We start from the raw sequence: 26,019 nt of genomic DNA on the forward strand, positions 1-26,019 counted from the left end.
AATACTGAGGCTTATTCTTGGCCAAAGGCGTAGCATCAATTCCTCTCAATGGAATAGGACACTGCAAGGGCTCCAAGACAAACCCACAGCGCCTAGCAAACTCCAAGTCCATCAAATTCAGGGCAGCGCCTGAATCCACAAATGCCATGACAGAATAGGAAGACAAAGAGCAGATCAAAGTAACGGACAAAAGAAATTTCGACTGTACCGTACCAATGGTGGCAGACCTAGCGAACCGCTTAGTGCGCTTAGGACAATCGGAGATAGCATGAGTGGAATCACCACAGTAGAAACACAGCCCATTCTGACGTCTGTGTTCTTGCCTTTCAGCTCTGGTCAAAGTCCTATCACACTGCATAGGCTCAGGTTTATGCTCAGATAATACCGCCAAATGGTGCACAGATTTACGCTCACGCAAGCGTCGACCGATCTGAATGGCCAAAGACATAGACTCATTCAGACCAGCAGGCATAGGAAATCCCACCATGACATCCTTAAGGGCTTCAGAGAGACCCTTTCAGAAAATAGCTGCCAGCGCACATTCATTCCATTGAGTGAGCACGGACCACTTTCTAAACTTCTGACAATAAATCTCTATCTCATCCTGACCCTGACACAGAGCCAGCAAATTTTTCTCTGCCTGATCCACTGAATTAGGTTCATCGTACAGCAATCCGAGCGCCAGAAAAAACGCATCAATATTACATAATGCAGGATCTCCTGGCGCAAGGGAAAATGCCCAGTCTTGAGGGTCGCCACGTAATAAAGAAATAATGATCTTAACTTGTTGAACTGGGTCACCAGAGGAGCGGGGTTTCAAAGCCAGAAATAGTTTACAATTATTTTTAAAATTCAAAAACTTAGCTCTATCTCCAGAAAATAACTCAGGAATAGGAATTTTAGGTTCTAACATAGGATTCTGAACCACTAAATCTTGAATATTCTGTATATTTATAGCGAGATTATCCATCAAAGAGAACAGACCCTGAATGTCCATGTCCACACCTGTGTTCTGAACCACCCTGATGTAAAGGGGAAAAGAAAGACAGAACACTGTGCAAAGAAAAAAAAATGGTCTCAGAACTTCTCTTTTCCCTCTATTGAGAAGCATTAGTACTTTGGGCCTCCAGTACTGTTATGAACAGGTAATTCAGAACCACAATGGACCTTGAAGTTCAGAGCACACAAAGTGACCTGACAATTACCAAAAACATAGGACGAGCTCTGAGACGTGGGAACTCTGCTGACCGCAATCCCTAATCCTATCCAACCACACTAGAGGTAGCCGTGGAGCGCTCCTGACCAGTCCTATGCGCCTCGAGCACAGCCTGAGAAACTAGCTAGCCCTAAGAAAGAAAAATAAGCCTAGCTTGCCTCAGAGAAATACCCCAAAGTAAAAGGCAGCCCCCCACATATAATGACTGTGAGTTGAGATGAAAATACAAACGCAGAGATGAAATAGATTTAGCAAAGTGAGGCCCAACTTACTGAACAGACCGAAGATAGGAAAGATTGCTTTGTGGTCAACACAAAACCCTACAAACAACCACGCAGAGGGGGCAAAAAGACCCTCCGCACCGACTAACGGTACGGAGGTGCTCCCTCTGCGTCCCAGAGCTTCCAGCAAGCAAGAAAAACCAATATAGCAAGCTGGACAGAAAAAATAGCAAACAAAAATAACACAAGCAAAACTTAGCTTATACAGGAAGACAGGCCACAGGAACGATCCAGGAGAAAGCAAGACCAATACTAGAACATTGACTGGAGGCCAGGATCAAAGCACTAGGTGGAGTTAAATAGAGCAGCACCTAACGACTTAACCTCATCACCTGAGGAAGGAAACTCAGAAGCCGCAGTACCACTCTCATCCACCAAAGGAAGCTCATAGACAGAACCAGCCGAAGTACCACTCACGACCACAGGAGGGAGCTTGGCCACAGAATTCACAACAGAGGTGTGCGAGAGGCAAATTGAAAAAACAAACAAGAGAGCAGCTGTCTTCCCTTAGCTCTCCTGATGCCGGGTATAGACCCTGCTGCCAACCTATCACCATGCTGCCCGCCGCTGTTCCAGCAGCAGACTGAAGAGGACTGTCACCGCACTGCTTTTTATAGGCCAAGGGCCCATTGTGACACGTGAGGGTTCCAAGCCCATTGTGACACGCGAGGGTTCTGAAGCATGGCCAAGGGCCCATTGTGATACGTCAGGGTTCAGGAGCATGGCCAAGGGCCCATTGTGACACGTGAGGGTTCCAAGCCCATTGTGACATGCGAGGGTTCCGGAGCATGGCCAAGGGCCCATTGTGACACGTGAGGGTTCCGGAGCATGGCCAAGGGCCCATTGTGACACGTGAGGGTTCCGGAGCATGGCCAAGGGCTCATTATGACACGTGAGGGTTCCGGAGCATGGCCAAGGGCCCATTGTGACACGTGAGGGTTCCAAGCCCATTGTGATACGCGGGGGTTCCGGAGCATGGCCAAGGGCCCATTGTGACACGCGAGGGTGACGGAGCATGGCCAAGGGCCCATTGTGACATGTGAGGGTTCTGGAGCATGGCCAAGGGCCCATTGTGACATGTGAGGGTTCCAAACCCATTGTGACACGTGAGGGTTCTGGAGCATGGCTAAGGGCCCATTGTGACACGTGAGGGTTCCAAGCCCATTGTGACACGCGAGGGTTCCGGAGCATGGCCAAGGGCCCATTGTGACACGTGAGAGTTCTGGAGCATGGCCAAGGGCCCATTGTGACATGTGAGGGTTCCAAACCCATTGTGACACGCGAGGGTTCCAGAGCATGGCCAAGGGCCCATTGTGACATGTGAGGGTTCTGGAGCATGGCCAAGGGCCCATTGTGACACGTGAGGGTTCCAAGCCCATTGTGACACGCGAGGGTTCCGGAGCATGGCCAAGGGCCCATTGTGACACGTGAGGGTTCCACGCGCAGATTCTATTTAATGCAGGTAGCGCACCTGGTTGCCAGAAAGCATTAGAATACTCACACAGGTGGAGATAGGCAGCGTATTCAAGATCAGCACAGAGACAATGTTTCCTTTCTTTTAATACATAGACACCAAATGTAAAAGTCAGTGGTTCCCAAGAGGGAGACAATGTTTTACAAAAGAAATCACGCTGTCACAAACGTGGTATGTATGGCAGAACTACTTCTGGGCTACTTAAATTAAAACACTAAGTACTGATAGCAAGGGGCCTAACTTTGCAGACGATATATTTGCCACACTGTAACAAAGGCCAAATACGTGTCCACATCTTCACACACCGGTTGCAACCAGTAAAGAGAGATTGATTGATTGATAGATTTCATATTGATCGCAATACAATGCTTGACATGCATAGGTGCAAACAATGCGCGAGCAAAATGTTGCAATTGGTCAAGTTAAATCTAGCAAAATGCATTTGGTATCTGAAATGTGCAACTTTGACCCTGAAAAGAATTCACATAATGGGTTAAAACACAACGGGCACTGATTTCAATTCAATCTGTATTTGGAAGCCGGATCAGAGAAGGAGTGCACTGTTCCCGGAGATACCGCAATAACGGGTCAATGCGTGGAGAGGACAGAGCAAGCTCTTTTTCCATCTCCCTGTCCTAAAAATCCATTTACTTTATGGTCTCCAATTAGGAGACGTATCAGATATTAAACTGATAAGAACAGATACTGCAATTGATCTTGGGCGGCGGCGACGACGACGTTCAATCATAGCCAAAAGGCGATAACCAGAAATGGTTTTGTACTTGTGCCGCCCCGAGGCCTGACACTGATTTTTTTTTCTTTTGTCCCTCAGATGGGAAGTTCCACAGTCAGATATTCAAAACTATATGGAACTCAACTCCCAAAACAGCGTGCCACATACTCAATGTAACCGCCATTCCCATCATCATTGGAAAACACAACAAAATGTATTGTTAACAACCAAAAAAAGCCTCAAGATACATTAACAAAATGTTTCCACTTTTTAGTTTTCCAAATTCCCTCTGCATCCACCTCCCCTCTCCTCCTCTGATCACACACAAAGCAAAAATACAATTTTCCCAAAATGATTCTTATACAATTTTTAACCTCAATATCCTTCCTTTTAAACACATACATATTCCTCACATCCCACAATACCTCTTTTAGACATGCCATCATCAACCACAATACTCTCTCCTTTTCCCCACACATACCCAATCCAAACATAAAAAGCTCAAAAGACAACAGATTCACCTCACACAGCTCCTTACACAAACGACCCAGACCTGCAATCACACTTCTAGCATACTGACAATTCCAAAACAAATGCACCACACTTTCACTCCCACCACATCCACTCCTCGGACACTTCTCAGTCCTCACTAAACCCCGATTTTTCAGAAACTCCCTCACCGGTAACAGCCCATGCAATGACTGCCATACAATCTCACTCTGCCTATTTGTCATACCATTCATACGTACCTTCTTCCATACTTTCTGCACATCATCCCCTCTTACCAATTTAAGATCTGGCAAGGACAGCCTGTGAGCTCGTCCAACAATAATATCACATTCCATCTCTCTACACTCAATCATCTTATATACAGCTCTCTTCTTTTCTAACAATCTCACATCCACATCACACAGTTCATACTTCACTAAAAATTTGTAAACCCACACATACCACACAGGAACCTCAAAAGCCACTGGGCTCCTAAGATCTCTTTCACGCCATTTCAAACGAAACAAGAAATTTCCAAACAAAAACCTGCACATACATGCATACTTCCCATCCATCCTAATCACACCTAATACAAACACCATAATATTCACGCCAAAAAATACATTCAAATTTGGGAAACCCAGTCCCCCCTTATCCAAACTCTTCATAACAATTTCTCTCCTTGCACGCTCCATACATGAACCCCAAAAAAAGACAAACAAAACCCTATTTAATCTTCTAATACACATGTAGCTTGGTGGAAAAACCATCGCAACTGTTGTGAATTCTGTGGCTGAATTCACTCCTGTGGTCACAAGTGGTACTGCAGCTTCTGAGCTTCCTCCCTCAGGTGTTCTGGTGAGCTCGTTAACTGCTTCATTACTTAACTCCGCCTGATGCTGCTATCCTTGCTCCTTGTCAATGTTTCAGTGTTGGATCTGAGCTTCTCCTGATTGTTCCTGTGACCTGCTGCTCTGTATAGCTAAGTGCTTTTTGCTTTTTTGTTGCTTTTTTTCTGTCCAGCTTGTCTTTTGTTTTGCTGGAAGCTCTGAGACGCAAAGGGTGTACCGCCGTGCCGTTAGTTCGGCACGGTGGGTTTTTTTTGCCCCCTTTGCGTGGTTTTGCTTTAGGGTTTTTTGTAGACTGCAAAGTTCGCTTTACTGTCCTCGCTCTGTCCTAGAATATCGGGCCCCACTTTGCTGAATCTATTTCATCCCTACGTTTTGTCTTTTCATCTTACTCACAGTCATTATATGTGGGGGGCTGCCTTTTCCTTTGGGGAATTTCTCTGGGGCAAGTCAGGCCTATTTTTCTATCTTCAGGCTAGCTAGTTTCTTAGGCTGTGCCGAGTTGCCTAGGTAGTTGTTAGGCGCAATCCACAGCCGCTTTTAGTTGTGTTTAGGATAGGATCAGGTGTGCAGTCTACAGAGTTTCCACGTCTCAGAGCTCGTTCTTGTATTTTTGGGTATTTGTCAGATCACTGTGTGCGCTCTGATCGCTAAGCACACTGTGTTTCTGGATTGCCTTCATAACACCTGTCATTAGCAAACATAACAGTACAAGGAGCCTAACTAATGATTCTCAATAGAGGGAAAGAAAAAGTTCTGACATCATTTTTTTTTTTTTCTTCTGCTCTGTGTTCACTTTTTTTTTTTTCCCCTAGACATTTGGGTGATTCTGGACACAGGTGTGGACATGGATTTTCAGGGTCTGTGCTCTTCAATGGATAATCTCGTTATAAATGTACAAAAGATTCAAGATACTATTGATCAGAAATCTATGTTAGAACCAAGAATTCCTATTCCTGATTTGTTTTTTGGAGATAGAACTAAGTTTCTAAGTTTCAAAAATAATTGTAAGCTATTTCTGGACTTGAAACCTCATTCTTCTGGTAATCCTATTCAACAGGTTTTGATTATTATTTCTTTTTTGCGCGGCGACCCTCAAGACTGGGCATTTTCTCTTGCGCCAGGAGACCCTGCATTGAGTAGTGTCGATGCGTTTTTCCTGGCGCTCGGATTGCTGTTCGATGAGCCTAATTCAGTGGATCAGGCTGAGAAAAATTTGCTGGCTTTGTGCCAGGGTCAGGATGATATAGAAGTATATTGTCAGAAATTTAGGAAATGGTCAGTACTCACTCAGTGGAATGAATCTGCGCTGGCAGCTTTGTTCAGAAAGGGTCTCTCTGAGGCTCTTAAGGATGTCATGGTGGGATTTCCTATGCCTGCTGGTTTGAATGAGTCTTTGTCTTTGGCCATTCAGATCGGTCGACGCTTGCGCGAGCGTAAATCTGTGCACCATTTGGCGGTACTGCCTGAGGTTAAACCTGAGCCTATGCAGTGCGATAGGACTATGACTAGAGTTGAACGGCAGGAATACAGACGTCTGAATGGTCTGTGTTTCTACTGTGGTGATTCCACTCATGCTATTTCTGATTGTCCTAAGCGCACTAAGCGGTCCGCTAGGTCTGCCGTCATTGGTACTGTACAGTCCAAATTCCTTCTGTCCATTACCTTGATATGCTCTTTGTCGTCGTTTTCTGTCATGGCGTTTGTGGATTCGGGCGCTGCCCTGAATCTGATGGATTTAGATTATGCTAAACGTTGTGGGTTTTTCTTGGAGCCTTTGCGGTGTCCTATTCCATTGAGAGGAATTGATGCTACACCTTTGGCCAAGAATAAACCTCAATACTGGGCCCAGCTGACCATGTGCATGGCTCCTGCACATCAGGAAGTTATTCGCTTTCTGGTGTTGCATAATCTGCATGATGTGGTCGTGTTGGGGTTGCCATGGCTACAAACCCATAATCCAGTATTGGATTGGAATTCCATGTCGGTATCCAGCTGGGGTTGTCAGGGGGTACATGGTGATGTTCCATTTTTGTCGATTTCGTCATCCACCCCTTCTGAGGTCCCAGAGTTCTTGTCTGATTATCAGGATGTATTTGAAGAGCCCAAGTCCGATGCTCTACCTCCGCATAGGGATTGTGATTGTGCTATCAATTTGATTTCTGGTAGTAAATTCCCTAAAGGTCGATTATTTAATTTATCCGTGCCCGAACACGCCGCTATGCGCAGTTATGTGAAGGAATCCCTGGAGAAGGGACATATTCGCCCATCGTCATCACCACTGGGAGCAGGGTTCTTCTTTGTAGCCAAGAAGGATGGTTCGCTGAGACCGTGTATTGATTACCGCCTTCTTAATAAGATCACTGTTAAATTTCAGTATCCCTTGCCATTGTTATCTGACTTGTTTGCTCGGATTAAGGGGGCTAGTTGGTTCACTAAGATAGATCTTCGTGGTGCGTATAATCTGGTGAGAATCAGGCAAGGAGATGAATGGAGAACTGCATTCAATACGCCCGAGGATCATTTTGAGTATCTGGTGATGCCGTTCGGACTTGCCAATGCTCCATCTGTGTTTCAGTCTTTTATGCATGACATCTTCCGTGAGTATCTGGATAAATTCCTGATTGTTTACTTGGATGACATTTTGATCTTCTCAGATGATTGGGAGTCTCATGTGAAGCAGGTCAGAATGGTTTTTCAGGTCCTGCGTGCTAACTCTTTGTTTGTGAAGGGATCAAAGTGTCTCTTCGGTGTGCAGAAAGTTTCATTTTTGGGGTTCATCTTTACCCCTTCTACTATCGAGATGGATCCAGTTAAGGTCCAAGCCATCCAGGATTGGATTCAGCCGACATCTCTGAAAAGTCTGCAAAAGTTCCTGGGCTTTGCTAATTTTTATCGTCGCTTCATCTGTAATTTTTCTAGCATTGCCAAACCATTGACCGATTTGACCAAGAAGGGTGCTGATTTGGTTAATTGGTCTTCTGCTGCTGTGGAAGCTTTTCAGGAGTTGAAGCGTCGTTTTTGTTCTGCCCCTGTGTTGTGTCAGCCAGATGTTTCTCTTCCGTTCCAGGTCGAGGTTGATGCTTCTGAGATTGGAGCAGGGGCGGTTTTGTCACAGAGAGGTTCTGATTGCTCAGTGATGAAACCATGTGCTTTCTTTTCCAGGAAGTTTTCGCCCGCTGAGCGTAATTATGATGTGGGCAATCGAGAGTTGCTGGCCATGAAGTGGGCATTCGAGGAGTGGCGTCATTGGCTTGAAGGAGCTAAGCATCGCGTGGTGGTATTGACTGATCATAAGAACTTGACTTATCTCGAGTCTGCCAAGCGCTTGAATCCTAGACAGGCCCGTTGGTCGTTATTTTTTGCCCGCTTCGACTTTGTGATTTCGTACCTTCCGGGCTCTAAAAATGTGAAGGCGGATGCTCTGTCTAGGAGTTTTGTGCCCGACTCTCCGGGTTTATCTGAGCCAGCGGGTATCCTCAAGGAAGGAGTCATTGTGTCTGCCATCTCCCCTGATTTGCGGCGGGTGCTGCAAAAATTTCAGGCGAATAAACCTGATCGTTGTCCAGCAGAGAAACTGTTCGTCCCTGATAGGTGGACTAATAAACTTATCTCTGAACTTCATTGTTCGGTGTTGGCTGGTCATCCTGAAATCTTTGGTACCAGAGAGTTAGTGGCTAGATCCTTCTGGTGGCCATCTCTGTCACGGGATGTACGTACTTTTGTGCAGTCCTGTGGGATTTGTGCTAGGGCTAAGCCCTGCTGTTCTCGTGCCAGTGGGTTGCTTTTGCCCTTGCCGGTCCCAAAGAGGCCTTGGACACATATTTCGATGGATTTCATTTCTGACCTTCCCGTTTCTCAAAAGATGTCAGTCATTTGGGTGGTCTGTGATCGCTTTTCTAAAATGGTCCATCTGGTGCCCTTGGCTAAATTGCCTTCCTCCTCTGATTTGGTACCTTTGTTCTTTCAGCATGTGGTTCGGTTGCATGGCATTCCTGAGAATATTGTTTCTGACAGAGGTTCCCAGTTTGTTTCAAGGTTTTGGCGAGCCTTTTGTGGTAGGATGGGCATTGACCTATCCTTTTCCTCGGCTTTCCATCCTCAGACTAATGGCCAGACCGAACGAACCAATCAGACCTTGGAAACATATCTGAGATGTTTTGTTTCTGCAGACCAGGATGATTGGGTGTCCTTTTTGCCGTTGGCTGAGTTCGCCCTTAATAATCGGGCCAGCTCGGCTACCTTGGTTTCTCCATTTTTTTGCAATTCTGGGTTCCATCCTCGTTTCTCTTCAGGACAGGTTGAGTCTTCGGACTGTCCTGGTGTGGATTCTGTGGTGGATAGGTTGCAGCAGATCTGGACTCAGGTAGTGGACAATTTGATCTTGTCCCAGGAGAAAGCTCAACTTTTCGCTAATCGCAGACGCCGTGTGGGTCCCCGACTTCGTGTTGGGGATCTGGTTTGGTTATCTTCTCGTCATATTCCTATGAAGGTTTCCTCTCCTAAATTTAAACCTCGTTTTATTGGTCCGTATAGGATTTCTGAGGTTCTCAATCCTGTGTCTTTTCGTTTGACCCTCCCAGACTCCTTTTCCATACATAATGTATTCCATAGGTCGTTGTTGCGGAGATACGTGGCACCTATGGTTCCATCTGTTGAGCCTCCTGCCCCGGTTTTGGTGGAGGGGGAATTGGAGTATATTGTAGAGAAGATTTTGGATTCTCGTGTTTCTAGATGGAAACTCCAGTATCTGGTTAAATGGAAGGGTTATGCTCAGGAAGATAATTCCTGGGTTTTTGCCTCTGATGTTCATGCTTCCGATCTTGTTCGTGCCTTTCATGCGGCTCATCCTGGTCGGCCTGGGGGCTCTGGTGAGGGTTCGGTGACCCCTCCTCAAGGGGGGGGTACTGTTGTGAATTCTGTGGCTGAATTCACTCCTGTGGTCACAAGTGGTACTGCAGCTTCTGAGCTTCCTCCCTCAGGTGTTCTGGTTAGCTCGTTAACTGCTTCATTACTTAACTCCGCCTGATGCTGCTATCCTTGCTCCTTGTCAATGTTTCAGTGTTGGATCTGAGCTTCTCCTGATTGTTCCTGTGACCTGCTGCTCTGTATAGCTAAGTGCTTTTTGCTTTTTTGTTGCTTTTTTTCTGTCCAGCTTGTCTTTTGTTTTGCTGGAAGCTCTGAGACGCAAAGGGTGTACCGCCGTGCCGTTAGTTCGGCACGGTGGGTTTTTTTTGCCCCCTTTGCGTGGTTTTGCTTTAGGGTTTTTTGTAGACTGCAAAGTTCGCTTTACTGTCCTCGCTCTGTCCTAGAATATCGGGCCCCACTTTGCTGAATCTATTTCATCCCTACGTTTTGTCTTTTCATCTTACTCACAGTCATTATATGTGGGGGGCTGCCTTTTCCTTTGGGGAATTTCTCTGGGGCAAGTCAGGCCTATTTTTCTATCTTCAGGCTAGCTAGTTTCTTAGGCTGTGCCGAGTTGCCTAGGTAGTTGTTAGGCGCAATCCACAGCCGCTTTTAGTTGTGTTTAGGATAGGATCAGGTGTGCAGTCTACAGAGTTTCCACGTCTCAGAGCTCGTTCTTGTATTTTTGGGTATTTGTCAGATCACTGTGTGCGCTCTGATCGCTAAGCACACTGTGTTTCTGGATTGCCTTCATAACACCTGTCATTAGCAAACATAACACGCAACATACAAAAAAATAGGTAACACAACACTCTTAATAACTAAAATTTTACCAAAAAACGTAAGATCCCTCAAATTCCAAAAATTTAACTTACGCTCCACTCTCTCTCTCACATCCACCCAGCTTTCCTCTCCATCCAATTTCTCTGAAAATTTCACACCCAAAACCTTTATCGGTTCACTCACCACATTCACTCCAGCATCATCGCTCAGACTCCTCCCCCCAAAATTCTTACACTCACTCTTCTCCCAATTCACTTTAAAAGCAGACGCTCCACAAAAAATAGAAACCAACAACTTCACACGCCGTACCGAACACTCTGAATCACACAGCACACACACATCATCCATATAGCCACTCATCTTCCACTCTCTCCCCCCACCCCCCGGTACTTGCACACCCCGAATCACCTTATCTTTTCTTAACAGACATAACAAAGGCTCAATTGCGCATATAAATACGATAGGGGACAAAGGGCACCCCTGCCGAACACCCGAAAATACATTTACTCTCCTCCCTACATTTCCATTCAACAACATACAACTATAAATGTTCTTATACAAACTTCTCACTCTCTCAACAAACTCAGAAGGAAAACCCATTTTCACTAACACACTAAACAAAAAACCATGCGCCAATCTATCATACGCCTTCTCAAAATCCAAACTCAACACATACACCCCCTTCTTACGATTCATGCAGTCCCACAAACAATCTCTCAACATACACAAACTTCCATGTATTCGTCTTCCAGGCACCGCACAACATTGCTCCTCACCCACCACACTCCCAACCACGCCACGCATCCTGTTAGCCAAAAGTTTCGCATAAATCTTATAATCACAATTTAGCAATGTGATCGGCCTCCAATTTTTTAGATTTTTCAAATCACCTTTTTTTGGCAATAACACAACCACCCCTGCACGCATACCATTTGCCACCTCTGCAGTTGTCCACATATACTTACATACATCCACAAAATCCTTCCCAATCACATCCCACATCACACGATAAAATTCCACCGGTAGACCATCCTCCCCCGATGTTTTATTCAACGCCATACTGCACACCACCTTCCATACTTCTTCACCCGTCACATCACCCATCAAACTTTCCCTTTCTATCCTATTCAAACTATTTTCCAAAACACTCAGCACCTCACTCTCCAAACCTTCATCCCTCCATTTCACAGCATACAAATCATCATAAAACTTTGCCACTTCCTCACACAAGTCCGCACCACTCACTTCATTTCCATCCATCCCATTCAAAACACTCATACTCTGTCTCTTCCGAAAAACTTTTTTAAAGAAAAAACGCGAACACTTCTCATTCTTCTCCAAATTCTCTATTTTGGCCCTGTACACAATACTCCTCCCTCTTTCTACCAAAAAATCATTCACTTCTTTTTTCACTTTCACTAAATCTTCACTCACATCCATTCCTCCTGCCCTCAACTTATACAACACACTCAGTCTTGCATTTAAAAAAACAAACCTTTCTCTCTTTGCAGCCGCACACTTGTACCCGAGTTTTTAAAAAACTCTTGGTTTTCCATTTAACCCAATCCCACCATTCACACACATTTCTGAAATCACTCCTGCACCCACACCATTCTGCATAATGTCTTTCATACTCCTCTCTCACACCCCCTCCTTCCAGCAAACTCACATTCAACTTCCACACACCTTTCCCAGCCACCTCATTAACATGCAAATCCAATTCACACTTCATATACACATGATCCGAAAAAACCACACTCTCCTGTGCATAACTAACAGGAATCAGATTTTTTGAAACAAAACAACAGTCCAATCTAGACGCCACCCTCCCACTGTCAGAAAAAAACGTATTTAACAACGGAGTTATCTTACATGCACGCTGAATATCCATTAAACCAAAATCACTCACCATATCCATTAAAATCCACATTCACACTTCCCACATCACAGTTCATATCACCCACTATCACAACAGGTACTCTTCCTGAAATAAAAAAAAACTTAATTTTTTCAAATAAAACTTTACGCTCCTGTTTTTCCACAGGCGCATATACATTAATAATGCAAAAACGAACATTTCTGAACTCAAAATTTGCCAACACACACCTCCCAACATCAATCATCATATAGTCACACAAACTCACATCATTTCCCTTCACCAAAAAACCCACACCATCATTTTTATTACAGGCACTCCCTGACCACACAGACGCACCATGAGGCCATTCACTCCCCTTCACATCATCCACAATCCCACACTCCTGCAAACAAAAAATTCCTGCATTTTGCAAAAAATCCAAAATGGCCACCCGCCGCAACCTGTTTTTAAAAACCCTCACATTTTGTGATATGATTGCAAAACCCATAGCATACACAGAAACAAAAATACTAAAAAAAATACTAAAAAAAAACCTACAAACAGGACATTACACAACGTACATGAAAAAACATAAATAAACAAAAAACATTTTTAAAGGCAAATGCTATATACAAAAAAACACCTAGCTACTGAAACAATAGCACATAACTAAGCAGTATCGCCACTGTCCTCCTCCACCATCTGCGCTGAGCAGCTTTCAGAGCCGCTGACCTCAATACACTCCTCCACACGCGCCTTCTTCTGCCCAACCTTCCTCTGGGGCACTCCTCCTTCAGGAACCTCAAAGTCATGGATTTACCCACCACCCTCCCTGGGACACTTTCGACCTCCAGGCTCCTCTTCTGAGGAGAAAACACCAATGTTTCTTGGGTGAGACTCAGGAATCAAAGACTCAGCCATCTCCTCCACCCCAGAAATATCAAAGTCCATCAATAATCCCATTTCCTCAGCTTTGGTAACTGGGGCCTCTTTTTTTTTTATTAACCATAGAACGCTCTTCCTGCTTTGAGGCTCTCCAGAATAACGTGTCCTCCAGCTCCTCCTTCCTCCTTTTAGCCTCCTTGTCCTCCTGCCGTCTATCCCGCCGCCTCTCAATCATAGAGGGCGGAATTACCTCAGCGCTTTGCTGTGCAGAAGCCTTGCTTTCCTCCCGCTTCCTCTCCTCCTACCGTTTCTTGACCTCCTCCTCTCTCTTTTTTTTCTCCTCCTGCCTCCGCTCCTCCTCACGTTTCTTTTCTTCCTCCTGCTGCCTCTCCTCCTCTCTAGTTGGCCTCCTCGGCCCACCATACGAACAGTCCTTATACAGGTGCCCTGTATTGCCACACTGGTCACATTCACGTGGCATCGGACACTGAGCTGCCGCATGGCCCTCTTGCTTACAATTACGGCAAACCATACTCTTCTCACAGGTGTTCTGTAAGTGCCCAAATTGGAAACACTTCCTGCAGTATAGAGGCTGCCCTGCATAAGACAGAAAGCCCCTATGACCCGCCACTGAAAAGTTCGCCGGGGGATGGGTGAAACCTCCAAAACAACTTGGGTCTTTCCTCAGTTTCACACGAAATACATATTTACAATTAAATATGCCCAAACAATTTCTCTGTTTCTCTCCACATTTCACATAATCGCAGTACCGAGCCAGGAACTGCTACAGCAGACTTACTTCTGTGTAAGGATTATACATGGTAACCGTCACTACTTTTTCCATGAGCCCAAACAGAGGCTCCAGTCGCACTCCCTCCAGGCATGGATCACCATCATGGCTTCTGAACCACTCAAATACAGTTAGACAGCAAGGCTCACTCACAAAGGTAACATCATATGTACCTTGGTTGTGAAACTCGTTCACGCTGAAAATATCAGTCCGATGAGCTCCAGCCTTTCCCTCCAGCAGGTCACGAACCACGAACAACACGTTGTTATTGGCACCACTTTCCATGACCACACGAATCGTATTCTTTATAAACATCTTAACTCTTCACTGCCGATACCCCAATTCTCATTGGGGTCTGTTACAAACCCCCAAATATAACAGAAACCATGGAAAGTCTACTTCTAAAGCAGATAGATGAAGCTGCAACCCATAATGAGGTCCTGGTTATGGGGGACTTTAACTACCCGGATATTAACTGGGAAAGTGAAACCTGTGAAACCCATAAAGGCAACAGGTTTCTGCTAATAACCAAGAAAAATTATCTTTCACAATTGGTGCAGAATCCAACCAGAGGAGCAGCACTTTTAGACCTAATACTATCTAATAGACCTGACAGAATAACAAATCTGCAGGTGGTTGGGCATCTAGGAAATAGCGACCACAATATTGTACAGTTTCACCTGTCTTTCACTAGGGGGACTTGTCAGGGAGTCACAAAAACACTGAACTTTAGGAAGGCAAAGTTTGACCAGCTTAGAGATGCCCTTAATCTGGTAGACTGGGACAATATCCTCAGAAATAAGAATACAGATAATAAATGGGAAATGTTTAAGAACATCCTAAATAGGCAGTGTAAGCGGTTTATACCTTGTGGGAATAAAAGGACTAGAAATAGGAAAAACCCAATGTGGCTAAACAAAGAAGTAAGACAAGCAATTAACAGTAAAAAGAAAGCATTTGCACTACTAAAGCAGGATGGCACCATTGAAGCTCTAAAAAACTATAGGGAGAAAAATACTTTATCTAAAAAACTAATTAAAGCTGCCAAAAAGGAAACAGAGAAGCACATTGCTAAGGAGAGTAAAACTAATCCCAAACTGTTCTTCAACTATATCAATAGTAAAAGAATAAAAACTGAAAATGTAGGCCCCTTAAAAAATAGTGAGGAAAGAATGGTTGTAGATGACGAGGAAAAAGCTAACATATTAAACACCTTCTTCTCCACGGTATTCACGGTGGAAAATGAAATGCTAGGTGAAATCCCAAGAAACAATGAAAACCCTATATTAACCCCTTCAAGACCCAGCCTATTTTGACCTTAAAGACCTTGCCGTTTTTTGCAATTCTGACCAGTGTCCCTTTATGAGGTAATAACTCAGGAACGCTTCAACGGATCCTAGCGGTTCTGAGATTGTTTTTTCGTGACATATTGGGCTTCATGTTAGTGGTAAATTTAGGTCAATAAATTCTGCATTTATTTGTGATAAACACGGAAATTTGGCGAAAATTTTGAAAATTTCGCAATTTTCACATTTTGAATTTTTATTCTGTTAAACCAGAGAGATATGTGACACAAAATAGTTAATAAATAACATTTCCCACATGTTTACTTTACATCAGCACAATTTTGGAAACAAAATTTTTTTTTGTTAGGAAGTTATAAGGGTTAAAATTCGACCAGCGATTTGTCATTTTTACAACGAAATTTACAAAACCATTTTTTTTAGGGACCACCTCACATTTGAAGTCAGTTTGAGGGGTCTATATGGCTGAAAATACCCAAAAGTGACACCATTCTAAAAACTGCACCCCTCAAGGTACTCAAAACCACATTCAAGAAGTTTATTAACCCTTCAGGTGCTTCACAGCAGCAGAAGCAACATGGAAGGAAAAAATGAACATTTAACTTTTTAGTCACAAAAATTATCTTTTAGCAACAATTTTTTTATTTTCCCAATGGTAAAAGGAGAAACTGAACCACGAACGTTGTTGTCCAATTTGTCCTGAGTACGCTGATACCTCATATGTGGGGGTAAACCACTGTTTTGGCGCACGGCAGGGCTTGGAAGGGAAGGAGCGCCATTTGACTTTTTGAATCAAAAATTGGCTCCACTCTTTAGCGGACACCATGTCACGTTTGGAGAGCCCCCGTGTGCCTAAAAATTGGAGCTCCCCCACAAGTGACCCCATTTTGGAAACTAGACGCCCCAAGGAACTTATCTAGATGCATAGTGAGCACTTTGAACCCCCAGGTGCTTCACAAATTGATCCGTAAAAATGAAAAAGTACTTTTTTTTCACAAAAAAATTCTTTTAGCCTCAATTTTTTCATTTTCACATGGGCAACAGGATAAAATGGATCCTAAAATGTGTTGGGCAATTTCTCCTGAGTACACCAATACCTCATATGTGGGGGTAAACCACTGTTTGGGCACATGGTAAGGCTCGGAAGGGAAGGAGCGCCATTTGACTTTTTGAATGAAAAATTATTTCCATCGTTAGCGGACACCATGTCGCGTTTGGATAGCTCCTGTGTGCCTAAACATTGGCGCTCCCCCACAAGTGACCCCATTTTGGAAACTAGACCCCCCAAGGAACTAATTTAGATGCCTAGTGAGCACTTTAAACCCTCAGGTGCTTCACAAATTGATCTGTAAAAATGAAAAAGTAATTTTTTTTCACAAAAAAATTCTTTTCGCCTCAATTTTCTCATTTTCACATGGGCAGTAGGATAAAATGGATCATAAAATTTGTTGGGCAATTTCTCCCGAGTACGCCGATACCTCATATGTGGGGGTAAACCACTGTTTGGGCACTCGGCAGGGCTCGGAAGAGAAGGCGTGCCATTTGACTTTTTGAATGGAAAATTAGCTCCAATTGTTAGCGGACACCATGTCGCGTTTGGAGAGCCCCTGTGTGCCTAAACATTGGAGCTCCCCCACAAGTGACCCCATTTTGGAAACTAGACCCCCCAAGGAACTTATCTAGATGCATATTGAGCACTTTAAACCCCCAGGTGCTTCACAGAAGTTTATAACGCAGAGCCATGAAAATAAAAAATAATTTTTCTTTCCTCAAAAATGATTTTTTAGCCTGGAATTTCCTATTTTGCCAAGGATAATAGGAGAAATTGGACCCCAAATATTGTTGTCCAGTTTGTCCTGAGTACGCTGATACCCCATATGTGGGGGTAAACCACTGTTTGGGCGCACGGCAGGGCTCGGAAGGGATGGCACGCCATTTGGCTTTTTAAATGGAAAATTAGCTCCAATCATTAGCGGACACCATGTCACGTTTGGAGAGCCCCTGTGTGCCTAAACATTGGAGATCCCCCAGAAATGACACCATTTTAGAAACTAGACCCCCAAAGGAACTAATCTAGATGTGTGGTGAGGACTTTGAACCCCCAAGTGCTTCACAGAAGTTTATAACGCAGAGCCATGAAAATAAAAAAAAAAATTATTTTCTCAAAAATGATCTTTTAGCCTGCAATTTTTTATTTTCCCAAGGGTAACAGGAGAAATTGACCCCAAAAGTTGTTGTCCAGTTTCTCCTGAGTACGCTGATACCCCATATGTGGGGGTAAATCACTGTTTGGGCACATGCCGGGGCTCGGAAGTGAAGTAGTGACGTTTTGAAATGCAGACTTTGATGGAATGCTCTGTGGGCGTCACGTTGCGTTTGCAGAGCCCCTGATGTGGCTTAACAGTAGAAACCCCCCACAAGTGACCCCATTTTGGAAACTAGACCCCCAAAGGAACTTATCTAGATGTGTGGTGAGCACTTTGAACCCCCAAGTGCTTCATAGAAGTTTATAATGCAGAGCCGTGAAAATAATAAATACGTTTTCTTTCCTCAAAAATAATTATTTAGCCCAGAATTTTTTAATTTTCCCAAGGGTAACAGGAGAAATTTGACCCCAATATTTGTTGTCCAGTTTCTCCTGAGTACGGTGATACCCCATATGTGGGGGTAAACTACTGTTTGGGCACATGCCGGGGCTTGGAATTGAAGTAGTGACGTTTTGAAATGCAGACTTTGATGGAATGCTCTGCGGGCGTCACGTTGCGTTTGCAGAGCCCCTGATGTGCCTAAACAGTAGAAACCCCCCACAAGTGACCCCATTTTGGAAACTAGACCCTGAAAGGAACTTATCTAGATGTGTGGTGAGCACTTTGAACCCCCAAGTGCTTCATAGAAGTTTATAATGCAGAGCCGTGAAAATAATAAATACGTTTTCTTTCCTCAAAAATAATTATTTAGCCCAGAATTTTTTATTTTCCCAAGGGTTACAGGAGAAATTGGACCCCAAAAGTTGTTGTCCAGTTTCTCCTGAGTACGCTGATACCCCATATGTGGGGGTAAACCACTGTTTGGGCACACGTCGGGGCTCAGAAGGGAAGTAGTGACTTTTGAAATGCAGACTTTGATGGAATGGTCTGCGGGTGTCACGTTGCGTTTGCAGAGCCCCTGGTGTGCCTAAACAGTAGAAACCCCCCACAAGTGACCCCATTTTAGAAACTAGACCCCCCAAGGAACTTATCTAGATATGTGGTGAGCACTTTGAACCCCCAAGTGCTTCACAGACGTTTACAACGCAGAGCCGTGAAAATAAAAAATCATTTTTCTTTCCTCAAAAATTATGTTTTAGCAAGCATTTTTTTAGATTCACAAGGGTAACAGGAGAAATTGGACCCCAGTAATTGTTGCGCAGTTTGTCCTGAGTATGCTGGTACCCCATATGTGGGGGTAAACCACTGTTTGGGCACACGTCAGGGCTCGGAAGTGAGGGAGCACCATTTGACTTTTTGAATACGAGATTGGCTGGAATCAATGGTGGCGCCATGTTGCGTTTGGAGACCCCTGATGTGCCTAAACAGTGGTAACCCCTCAATTCTACCTCCAACACTAACCCCAACACACCCCTAACCCTAATCCCAACTGTAGCCATAACCCTAAACACAACCCTAACCGCAACACACCCCTAACCACAACCCTAACCCCAACACACCCCTAACCATAACCACAACCCTAATTCCAACCCTAACCCTAAGGCTATGTGCCCACGTTGCGGATTCGTGTGAGATATTTCCGCACCATTTTTGAAAAATCTGCGGGTAAAAGGCACTGTGTTTTACCTGCGGATTTTCCGCGGATTTCCAGTGTTTTTTGTGCGGATTTCACCTGCGGATTCCTATTGAGGAACAGGTGTAAAACGCTGCGGAATCCGCACAAAGAATTGACATGCTGCGGAAAATACAACGCAGCGTTCCCGCGTGGTATTTTCCGCACCATGGGCACAGCGGATTTGGTTTTTCATATGTTTACATGGTACTGTAAACCTGATGGAACACTGCTGCGAATCCGCAGCGGCCAATCCGCAGCCAAATCAGCACCGTGTGCACATAGCCTAATTCTAAAGGTATGTGCACACGCTGCGGAAAACGCTGCGGATCCGCAGCAGTTTCCCATGAGTGTACAGTTCAATGTAAACCTATGGGAAACAAAAATCGCTGTGCCCATGCTGCGGAAAAACTGCACGGAAACGCAGCGGTTTACATTCCGCAGCATGTCACTTCTTTGTGCGGATTCCGCAGCGGTTTTACAACTGCTCCAATAGAAAATCGCAATTGTAAAACCGCAGTGAAATGCGCAGAAAAAAACGCGGTAAATCCGCCATAAATCCGCAGCGGTTTAGCACTACGGATTTATCAAATCCGCAGCGGAAAAATCCGCAGAGGACCAGAATACGTGTGCACATTCCTAACCCTAACCCTAGCCCTAACCCTAACCCTACCCCTAACCCTACCCCTAACCCTACCCCTAACCCTACCCCTAGCCCTACCCCTAGCCCTACCCCTAACCCTACCCCTAACCCTACCCCTAACCCTACCCCTAACCCTACCCCTACCCCTAACCCTAACCCTACCCCTAACCCTAACCCTAACCCTATTCTAACAGTGGAAAAAAAAAAAAATTCTTTATTTTTTTATTGTCCCTACCTATGGGGGTGACAAAGGGGGGGGGGGTAATTTATTATTTTTTTTATTTTGATCACTGAGATAGATTATATCTCAGTGATCAAAATGCACTTTGGAACGAATCTGCCGGCCGGCAGATTCGGCGGGCGCACTGCGCATGCGCCCGCCATTTTGGAAGATGGCGGCGCCCGGGAGAAGACGGACGGGACCACGGCTGGATCGGTAAGTATGATAGGGTGGGGGGGGACCACGGGGGGGGGGGATCGGAGCACGGGGGGAGGAATCGGAGCGCGGGAGGGGTGGAACGGAGCGCGGGGGGCGTGGAACGGAGCACGGGGGGACTGGAATGGAGCACGGGGGGGTGGAACGGAGCACGGGGGGGGGTGGATCGGAGTGCAGGGGGGGTGATTGGAGCACGGGGGGGTGATTGGAGCACGGGGGGAGCGGGCACGAGCACGGGGGGGAGCGGAGCACTGGACGGAGGGGAGCCGGAGCAGTGTACCGGCCAGATCGGGGGGGTGGGGGGGGCGATCGGTGGGGTGGGGTGGGGGCACACTAGTATTTCCAGCCATGGCCGATGATATTTCAGCATCGGCCATGGCTGGATTGTAATATTTCACCCGTTATAATGGGTGAAATATTACAAATCGCTCTGATTGGCAGTTTCACTTTCAACAGCCAATCAGAGCGATCGTAGCCACGAGGGGGTGAAGCCACCCCCCCTGGGCTAAACTACCACTCCCCCTGTCCCTGCAGATCGCGTGAAATGGGAGTTAACCCTTTCACCCGATCTGCAGGGACGCGATCTTTCCATGACGCCGCATAGGCGTCATGGGTCGGAATGGCACCGACTTTCATGACGCCTACGTGGCGTCATGGGTCGGGAAGGGGTTAAGGGTCACCAATCTAACCCAAGAAGAGGTGCGAAACCGGCTAAATAAGATTAAAATAGATAAATCTCCGGGTCCGGATGGCATACACCCACGAGTACTAAGAGAACTAAGTAATGTAATAGATAAACCATTATTTCTTATTTTTAGTGACTCTATAGCGACAGGGTCTGTTCCACAGGATTGGCGCATAGCAAATGTGGTGCCAATATTCAAAAAGGGCTCTAAAAGTGAACCTGGAAATTATAGGCCAGTAAGTCTAACCTCTATTGTTGGTAAAATATTTGAAGGGTTTCTGAGGGATGTTATTCTGGATTATCTCAATGAGAATAACTGTTTAACTCCATATCAGCATGGGTTTATGAGAAATCGCTCCTGTCAAACCAATCTAATCAGTTTTTATGAAGAGGTAAGCTATAGGCTGGACCACGGTGAGTCATTGGACGTGGTATATCTCGATTTTTCCAAAGCATTTGATACCGTGCCGCACAAGAGGTTGGTACACAAAATGAGAATGCTTGGTCTGGGGGAAAATGTGTGTAAATGGGTTAGTAACTGGCTTAGTGATAGAAAGCAGAGGGTGGTTATAAATGGTATAGTCTCTAACTGGGTCGCTGTGACCAGTGGGGTACCGCAGGGGTCAGTATTGGGACCTGTTCTCTTCAACATATTCATTAATGATCTGGTAGAAGGTTTACACAGTAAAATATCGATATTTGCAGATGATACAAAACTATGTAAAGCAGTTAATACAAGAGAAGATAGTATTCTGCTACAGATGGATCTGGATAAGTTGGAAACTTGGGCTGAAAGGTGGCAGATGAGGTTTAACAATGATAAATGTAAGGTTATACACATGGGAAGAAGGAATCAATATCACCATTACACACTGAATGGGAAACCACTGGGTAAATCTGACAGGGAGAAGGACTTGGGGATCCTAGTTAATGATAAACTTACCTGGAGCAGCCAGTGCCAGGCAGCAGCTGCCAAGGCAAACAGGATCATGGGGTGCATTAAAAGAGGTCTGGATACACATGATGAGAGCATTATACTGCCTCTGTACAAATCCCTAGTTAGACCGCACATGGAGTACTGTGTCCAGTTTTGGGCACCGGTGCTCATGAAGGATATAATGGAACTAGAGAGAGTACAAAGGAGGGCAACAAAATTAATAAAGGGGATGGGAGAACTACAATACCCAGATAGATTAGCGAAATTAGGATTATTTAGTCTAGAAAAAAGACGACTGAGGGGCGATCTAATAACCATGTATAAGTATATAAGGGGACAATACAAATATCTCGCTGAGGATCTGTTTATACCAAGGAAGGTGACGGGCACAAGGGGGCATTCTTTGCGTCTGGAGGAGAGAAGGTTTTTCCACCAACATAGAAGAGGATTCTTTACTGTTAGGGCAGTGAGAATCTGGAATTGCTTGCCTGAGGAGGTGGTGATGGCGAACTCAGTCGAGGGGTTCAAGAGAGGCCTGGATGTCTTCCTGGAGCAGAACAATATTGTATCATACAATTATTGGGTTCTGTAGAAGGACGTAGATCTGGGGATTTGTTGTGATGGGATGTGGGCTGAACTGGATGGACAAATGTCTTTTTTCGGCCTTACTAACTATGTTACTATGTTACTATGATACGAATACCACAGAAGAAAATTATCAGCACGCTGACAGGAAATACTCGCACCCACTGACCATGACAAAGGATCGCAGCCAGAAGGCCAAGAAGCAATAACCAGAAATCGTTTTGCACGCGTGCCACACCAAGGCCTGACACTGATACCCTTTGGGGAGATGGAGCAAAAGATTGCCCTGAGGAGGACATTTTAGCAAACCGGACACCTTCACAATGACAGATCTGCTGTATGTTCAAGGTGTGAGCCACTCGTTTTTAATCTGCATAACCCCACCTATTGCAACCCTCCCCCCTCTTTGTTCCAATGTTCACTACTTAATGAGTGCCAGTAGGAGGTGTGGGAGAGGGAAATTGAAAAAAACAAACAAGAGAGCAGCTGTATTCCCTAAAGGTACCGTCACACTTAGCGACGCTGCAGCGATACCGACAATGATCCGGATCGCTGCAGCGTCGCTGTTTGGTCGCTGGAGAGCTGTCACACAGACCCCTCTCCAGCGACCAACGATGCCGAGGTCCCCGGTAACCAGGGTAAACATCGGGTAACTAAGCGCAGGGCCGCGCTTAGTAACCCGATGTTTACCCTGGTTACCAGCGTAAAAAAACAAACACTACATACTTACATTCAGCTGTCTGTCCCTTGCCGTCTGGTTCCTGCACTGAGTGCTGGCCGTAAAGTGAAAGTGAAAGCACAGCACAGCGGTGAGTCACACAGCGGTGACTCACCGCTGTGGCTGTGCTCTGCTTTCACTTTACGGCCAGCACTCAGTGCAGGAACCAGACGGCAAGGGACAGACAGCTGAATGTAAGTATGTACTGTTTGTTTTTTTACGCTGGTAACCAGGGTAAACATCGGGTTACTAAGCGCGGCCCTGCACTTAGTTACCCGATGTTTACCCTGGTTACCAGTGAAGACATCGCTGAATCGGTGTCACACACGCCGATTCAGCGATGTCTACGGGGAGTCCAGCGATGAAATAAAGTTCTGGACTTTCTTCCCCGACCAGCGATCTCCCAGCAGGGGCCTGATCGCTGCTGCCTGTCACACTGGACGATATCGCTAGCGAGGACGCTGCAACGTCACGGATCGCTAGCGATATCGTCTAGTGTGACAGTACCTTTAGTTCTCCTGATGCCGGGTATAGACCCTGCTGCCTACCTATCACCATGCTGCCCGCCGCTGTTCCAGCAGCAGACTGAAGATGACTGCCACCGCACTGCTTTTTATAGGCCAAGGGCCCATTGTGACACGTGAGGGTTCCAGCCCATTGTGACACGTGAGGGTTCCAGACCATGGCCAAGGGCCCATTGTGACACGTGAGGGTTCCGGAGCATGGCCAAGGGCCCATTGTGACACATGAGGGTTCCGGAGCATGGCCAAGGGCCCATTGTTACAAGTGAGTGTTCCAGACCCTGGCTAAGGGCCCATTGTGACACGTGAGGGTTCCGCTCGCAGATTCTATCTAATGCAGGCAGCACACCTGGTTTCTAGAAAGCATTAGAATACTCACACAGGTGGAGATAGGCAGCATATTCAAGATAAGCACAGACACAATTTTTCCCTTTCTTTAAATACATAGACACCAAATTTAAAAGTCAGTGGTCCACAAGAGGGAGACCATGTTTCACAAAAGAAATCATGCTGTCACAAATGTGGTATGTATGGCAGAACTACTCATGGGTTGCTTAAATTTAAACACTAAGTACTGATAGCAAGGGGCCTAACTTTGTAGATGCTCTATTTGCAACACTGTAACAAAGGCCAAATACATGTCCACATCTTCACACGCCGGTTGCAATCAGTAAAGAGAGATTGATTGATTGATTGATTGATTGATAGATTTCATATTGAGCGCAATACAATGCTTGACATGTATAGGTGCAAACAATGCGCACACAAAATGTTGCAATTGGTCAAGAAGATAAATCAAGCAAAATGCATTTGGCATCTGAAATGTGCAACGTTGACCCTGAAAAGAATTCACATAATGGGTTATAACTAGTGTTGAGCATTCCGATACCGCAAGTATCGGGTATCGGCCGATACTTGCGGTATCGGAATTCCGATACCGAGATCCGATATTTTTGTGGTATCGGGTATCGGTATCGGAGGTGTAAAATAAAGAATTAAAATAAAAAATATTGTTATATTCACCTCTCCGGCGGCCCCTGGAACATCACCGCGAGTCACCGGCATCCGGCAGGCTTCTTTGTTCAAAATGAGCGCCTTTAGGACCTGCGGAATGACGTCGCGGCTTCTGATTGGTCGCGTGCCGCCCATGTGACCGCCACGCGACCAATCAGAAGCCGCGATGTCATTCCTCAGATAAATTCCTAGAATGAGCGCCTTTAGGACCTGTGGAATGACGTCGCGGCTTCTGATTGGTCGCGTGGCAGTCACATGGGCGGCACGCGACCAATCAGAAGCCGCTACGTCATTCCGCAGGTCCTAAAGGCGCTCATTTTGAACAAAGAAGCCTGCCGGACGCCGGTTCCTCGCGGTGATGTTCCAGGGGCTGCCGGAGAGGTGAATATAACAATATTTTTTATTTTAATTCTTTATTTTACACCTCACTATGGATCCCAGGGCCTGAAGGAGAGTTTCCTCTCCTTCAGACCCTGGGATCCATCAGGATACCTTCCGATACTTGATGTCCTATTGACTTGTATTGGTATCGGATATCGGTATCGGCGATATCCGATACTTTTTGGGTATCGGCCGATACTATCCGATACCGATACTTTCAAGTATCGGACGATATCGCTCAACACTAGTTATAACACAATGTGTGCTGATTTCAATTCAATCTGTATTTGGAAGCCGGATCAGAGGAGTGTACTGTCCCCGGAGAGACTGCAATAATAGCTCAATGCGTGGAGTGGACAGAGCAAGCTCTTTTTCCATCTCCCTGTTCTAAAAATCCATTTAATATATGGTCCCCAAATAGGAAACGTATCAGATATTAAACTGATAAAGGCAGATGCTACACTTGATCTAGAGCGGCGGCGACGACGATTTCAACCAAAAGGCCAAGCAGCGTTAACCAGATATGGTTTAGCACTTTCACCACACCAAGGCAGCCTAACACTGATTCTTGATCTGGCCAAAAGGCAAAGAAGCAATAACCAGAAATTGTTTTGCACTTGTGCCGCACAAGGCCTAACACTGATACCCTTTGGGGAGATGGAGCAAAAGATTGCCCTGAGGAGGACATTTTGGCAAATCGGTCGCCTTCAC

General features: G+C 45.4%; 1 non-coding gene and 1 pseudogene across 1 annotated transcript; both read right to left on the minus strand.

The window, feature by feature from the left end:
• Positions 1 to 3,521: 3,521 nt before the first annotated feature.
• On the minus strand, positions 3,522 to 3,733 carry LOC138652322 (U2 spliceosomal RNA; annotated as a pseudogene).
• A 21,877-nt stretch (positions 3,734 to 25,610) lies between these two features.
• Positions 25,611 to 25,798, minus strand: LOC138652331 (U2 spliceosomal RNA). The gene has a single exon (XR_011315605.1). It is a non-coding gene; the product is annotated as a U2 spliceosomal RNA (small nuclear RNA).
• Between the last annotated feature and the right edge of the window lie 221 nt (positions 25,799 to 26,019).

Source organism: Ranitomeya imitator, chromosome 10 (assembly GCF_032444005.1).
Source record: "Ranitomeya imitator isolate aRanImi1 chromosome 10, aRanImi1.pri, whole genome shotgun sequence".
NCBI classification, from domain to species: Eukaryota; Metazoa; Chordata; class Amphibia; order Anura; family Dendrobatidae; genus Ranitomeya; species Ranitomeya imitator.